General features: G+C 35.9%; 1 protein-coding gene across 1 annotated transcript in view; it reads right to left on the minus strand.

Annotated features, from left to right (window-relative positions):
* LOC107750310 (collagen alpha-6(IV) chain-like) overlaps positions 1 to 6,000 on the minus strand; it is a 121,209-nt gene that overhangs the window by 68,121 nt on the left and 47,088 nt on the right. The window lies entirely within an intron of this gene.

Raw genomic sequence — 6,000 nt, forward strand, 5'->3', positions numbered from 1 at the left:
AAATATCTAAGACCAAAATACAAGGGGGGAAATTCACCAGGTCACATCATTATTTATTTATTTATTTTAAATAGACAAACAATACATACAATTTAAATTGTTATATTTTTGCATTACGGTAATGAGAAAAAAAAATGTTATTATCTGCAGCTAGTTTGCACTTATGGTTTATAGTAGACCACTAATCACCTGGTCAACTACAAAAATTGTGCAAAAAATCTTGATGGTCTTTTAAAAACTTTAGCAAAATATAGTGTTTAATTGCTGGTTTAGGAGCGAAATGCGAAACTTATATTTTATTGAAAGATTATTGCGAGATTTACCCATTTCAGCAAACTGATGCATTTGTATATTCATTTCAAACTGGATTCACCCATTGGGCTATAATGCAGCTTTCTGTAAAAGATAACTTAAAGGAATAGTTCACCCAAAAATGAAAAATACCCCATGATTTACATACTAGGTGAGACTTTCTTCTTTTAGACGAACACAATCAGAGTTATATTAAAAATGTCCTGGCTTTTCCAAGCTTTATAATGGCAGTGAATGGGGTTTGAGATTTTGTAGTCCAAAGTGCATCCATCCATCATAAAAAGTGCTCCACAAGGCTCTGGCAGGGGGTTAATAAAAGCCCTCTGAAGCAAAGTGATGCATTTGTATAAGAAAAATATCCATATTTACAACTTTATAAACCGTAATGTCAAGCTTCCTCTAACTGTCATTCTAAGAGAAGACTGGTGTTCCTTTGCTGTAAACCAATCTTGTTTCTCGCAAGACTAGCATATTCTTGCTGGAGCTTCTGCAGTCTCTCGTGAACGAGCGTACGACAGTTAGTGGAAGCTAGAGATTACAGTTTATAAAGTTGTAAATATGGATATTTTTCTTACACAAATGCATTGGTTCACTTCAGAAGGCATTTATTCACCCCTCGGAGCTGTGTGGAGCACTTTTTATGATGGATGGATGAATGCACTTTTTTGAGCTTCAAAATCTCAACCCCCATTCACTGCCATTTATAAAGCTTTATATTTTAATATATCTCCAATTTTATTTGTCTGAAAGAAAAAGGTGGGTGAGTAAATCATAGGGTAATTTTCAATTTTGGGTGAACTATCCCTTTAAGATAACTTATTGTTGCTGCAGTAGCACTTAAAACAACATATCTCCATCATTTAAGAAGATAAGTTATTTTTTTCACACACTGTTTGTCAGTCAATCAAAATTATCATTAAGTGAGGTTGTTGTAGATATTACCCAGACACAGAGGCAGGCACATAACAAAATATGGCTTCCAATTCCATTACTAGAGAGATTTACTAGGCTATGTCATCAACCGAGTCATTTTGGATTTTTGAAACTGACAAAGCTGCCCACAGGCACATTACATCATACGCGGAAGTCTGGGCACGCTCACTGAAGGCATGCAGGGTTGGAGAGAAGCTCTACACCCTAATCTGGCAAGCCCCAGCACCTGCCTATTTCAGGACACTGCTTTAACAGGTCCCTCAGAGTTTGTGTGTGAGGGTCTCACAGAGATTCTACAAGTGTTGAGCACAGCACAGATCTATGACTCCTATGATCCAATAGTAATAAATCAACAGTGGGTGAAGGTAGCTGAGCGAATTCTTTCCTGCTGATCCCAGAATAGATCCTTCTCACACCTTTACACTACTGCCAGAGTGATGACTACATCCAGATCAGGTTGAGGTTTTTCCTCAGCCAATGTTGACACTGTAAGTTTAGCATGCTTGAAGTTTAGACTCATCATTCCTCACCACTCTGAGCATTTACCTTTTGCTGCCTTTTACAATCTTTCACATTCAGACTCTTTTACAGCCAGACCAAGACAGCCAGCACTACCTTTGCAACTGGAGCTATGGGCTACAATCAGACAATTTTATATATATATATATATAAAGTTAGTTTTATCACTGCAACTATTTGTTTTTATCTGAACTCTGGCGTTTAGTGAGAGTCAATCCAGTGCATATATCAGAGAGCCAGTGCCACTGCTGCCAGTGTGAACATTACCCACTTATGTGCAATCACACCGATGAAAGGTGAGGTATAGGCCTCGTATCTCCGGGCTGTAATTTCCATGGCTAAGTGCTGGGATGCTAATAATGCTCTTTGAAGTGCAAGCAGCAAGCAACAAAAAGAGGAGGAGCTTTTCCTTTTTCCATTCAGCAGAGAATTCCACACAGGGGGTCATGAATGGTTACCAAAATTACAAAATAAATTCATGTTGGGCCACAAAATCATATCACTTGCATGTTAAAACTGCTAGCTAATGCTAAAGGCTCAGATCTGCTAATGCTATAGGATAACATAGCACAAACTAATAATAACAATACTTATATTACTACTAATAATGAGTAAAATAATCAGTTTTGAATGAAATATACACTAATGTTTAAAAGTTTGAGATTTGCAATAATGTTTTTGAAAGAAATCTCTTATGTTTAACAAGGCTGTATTTAATTGATCAAAAAATTATTATAATTTAAAATAACCATTTTCTATTTTAAAATATTTAAAATGTAACTTATTTGCAATGACAAAGCTGTACTCCAGACTTCAGAGTCTCATGATCCTTCAGAAATAATTCTAATATGCCGATTTGGTGCTCAAGAAACATTTCTTCTTATTATCAAAGTTGAAAATTGTTGTGCTGCCTATTATTTTTCTGGAAACCGTAATGCATTTTTTTCAGGATTCCTTGATGAATATAATGTTCGAAAGAACAGCACTTATGTAAAAATTCTTTACTGTCACTATTGTTCTATTTAATGCATCCTTGCTGAATAAAAATAAATAAACCTCACTCCAAACTTTTAAACAGTAGTGAACCTGAATTAAATAATTATTGAATACGCCTTTTTAAAAATTGGATTCACCATTTTGGATTTATTTTTTCATAAGCTCACCATAATGTATTCTTACCATGAAAGATACATGCAATTCTGCCTCCAAATTTGGTTAAAATATGTATTTTATAAGGCAGCATCAATTCAAATGCTGCCTCCATAGGCACGTCACTAGGTTTTGAGCAAGCATCTCACCTGTCAGCTCTGCTATTTATAGAAAAAAAGGATGTCTCACAGTAGTGGAATCTTTTTGGCAGCTTTACCAAGAAGGATCACCTGAACGGTAAGCTGCCAGGATGAGAGCAAATGAATGAGGGAAAAACTTATGTGGAAGACTACACGTCAGTGAGCCTCAATTACTCTATACCAGGGTTCCTCAATAGGCGGCCCGCGGGCCACATCCGGCCCATGAGAGAAAAAAGTTTGGCCCGCGCTAATTTCAAATAATGTGGCATGAAAATTCAAACACAGCATCAGAAAGCTACATTAACTTACATCGTGTCTACACCGGACGCGAGCGGCGCGACGCAATAAAATACAAGAACTCGTTATAATAAGTGATGCTGTCTTGGATGCGGCGCGACACGACAAATCCCCAACAGTAAACTGCTGACTCGATCTATTTATAACTTACTGACACAACATTCAAATGATTTGCAATGCTTTGTCGCATCCAGTGTAGATACGATCGGAGGACGCCACGGAGGCAGCCATCAGCGTCGGCGCCATCTTGGAACTTCATTTACCTGAGATTATCATTGTCATATTTTGTATATTGTTCCTGTCGCGACGTCGCAGAAAATCAAAACCGTTCCTAAAATAGAATCCCATGTAGCTTATTGTCACGTGTCGCTGTCGCGGGTGGTTAGGACAAAAAACTGCAAGTAAAAAATATTAATACTGACAAATCTAATAATTGAATCTGCAATTAGGGAAAGTGGAGAGAATAGATCCAGTCTGGCAATGAGCAGGAACAGTTGATTTGCATAGCAGACATGGAGATCCAGATTTTTTGTTTGTTCATTTGTTTTTTCGGCCATCGGCGAAAACTAATTGAGGAACCCTGCTCTATACTGTACTTGTGTGACTGTAGTGCAAGATCACTTGTGTGTGTGTGTCTGCTGTAAACCTTGATTAAGTTATGTTGAGGAATTCCTCATCTCCTAGTTAATGCAAACATTGAGCTGGCATAATACACACCCCCACCAACACCCTGGTTCTCAGTTGTCTTGTCTGAGCTGATTCAGCTGTGCTGGAAAGCTTTGAACTTGCTGTGAGTCAAAGAGCTTATTCAAAGAGTTAATTTGGCTGGAAGGACACATTGATTAAGACAATACAGGGAGTGATACCAGACGTCAGTGGATTTCAGGCACGTGAATATGTTTTGTGTGCTCTGCGTGTGTTTGTGCATGTCTGAATTAGTAATTCTTGCCTTCACCTGTTGAGGGTGGCTTAGAGCAACACGCACACACATAAACACATAAAGATGTATTTACGTGTTCACTAATGCAGAACATTCCAGCCACTGAAACACATACATTTACTTAGCCATCTAAATGTGAGATTTATACATAATCTGAAAGCTGAATAAGCTTTCCATTGATGTATGGTTTGTTAGGATGGGACAATATTTGGCCGAGATACAACTATTTGAAATCTGGAATCTGAGGGTGCAAACAAATCAAAATATTGATAACATCGCCTTTAAAGTTGTCCAAATGAAGTTCTTAGCAATGCATATTACTAATCAAAAATTAAGTTATAATATATTTACAGTAGTGCTACAAATATACCCCAGCGACTTAAGACTGGTTTTGTGGTCCAGGGTCACACACACACACACACATACATATATATATATATATATATATATATAGCTACAGCTAATTTTGCTAACTACAAACTAATCATAAGCTAAAACAAAACTTGGTAACATTTTATAATAAGGTCTCATTAGTAAACCTTAGGTAATGCATTAACTAACAATGAGCAACACATTTGTTAAAGTTAGTTAATTTAAATACAACATTGTAAGTTCCTGTTATGGTTCATTAAATAATTTAACAAATACAACTGTTGGTTTTAATAATGTATTAGCAAATGTTAAAATGAACATTAACTATGATTAATAAATGGTTTAGAACATATTTTTTAGGGATGCAACGATACCAGCACAGTTTTTTTTTTTAAATCAATGTGGAATTTCTATACTTCTGTTTGTTGACCTGATCGTCACTCTTTTGTGTGTTAAATATGATCTACTAAATATAGACAACTTCATTTTAATGAAAAATAACAAATGAAAAAATATGTAATCATAATCTATGACAAAAATACTATTATCAACTAGGTTAGTGGATAATTTAGCAGCAAAAGCTATTCTGGAAAAATCATGAGTGCACAATTTTATAAAATCTAAACATTTAGTGAAATAACATTATTTAGTGGAACAAATAAAAGTGAATAAGTGTAGGACTAAATCTGGTAAAATGTTACACATTGCTCTTTGTATTGTTGTAAAATACATTAATGAAAACAAGTATGTAAATGTATTTATATATAAATATAGACTATAAAATTAAGACATTTCTTTTAAATGTATAGCACAGTAATGAAGGCAGCAACATATGATAGATAGGAGTCCTATCTATCATATGTTGCTGCCTCCATTACTGTGCTATACATTAGATTATTAATAGCCTTTCTTGTTCTGTCTTATCATAGGACAGAACAAGAAACGCTATAAATAATCTTTCATTGCGCAAAAGTATTATAATATGAACAGTTTTAAATCTCAGTTACTGTGCGCTCTTGGAGAGAGTTTCATCGTCTTGACTGTCGTAACCGAACGTTAAATACTGAATGGAGGATGACAGACAGCCGCAGCGGAGAGAAGAGTTTACGTGTACTTGAATTTAATGACTTAAATATTCATCTATACCTCATATACCTCACTAGAACGGCTTTTGAACACTTGGACTTTGCACTTTATGGTGCTTTATAATGTTTTTGTGCTTTTTGTGCTTTTGACAATAACACAAAATAGTATACGCACAATATCGGATTTGGATCGGTTCGTCTGACCGATACCCGATCTGGCAGAAAATGCCAGTATCGGAGCCGATACCGATAC

The sequence above is a fragment of the Sinocyclocheilus rhinocerous genome, unplaced genomic scaffold (assembly GCF_001515625.1).
Source record: "Sinocyclocheilus rhinocerous isolate Xijiao unplaced genomic scaffold, SAMN03320098_v1.1 scaffold692, whole genome shotgun sequence".
Taxonomy (NCBI): Eukaryota; Metazoa; Chordata; class Actinopteri; order Cypriniformes; family Cyprinidae; genus Sinocyclocheilus; species Sinocyclocheilus rhinocerous.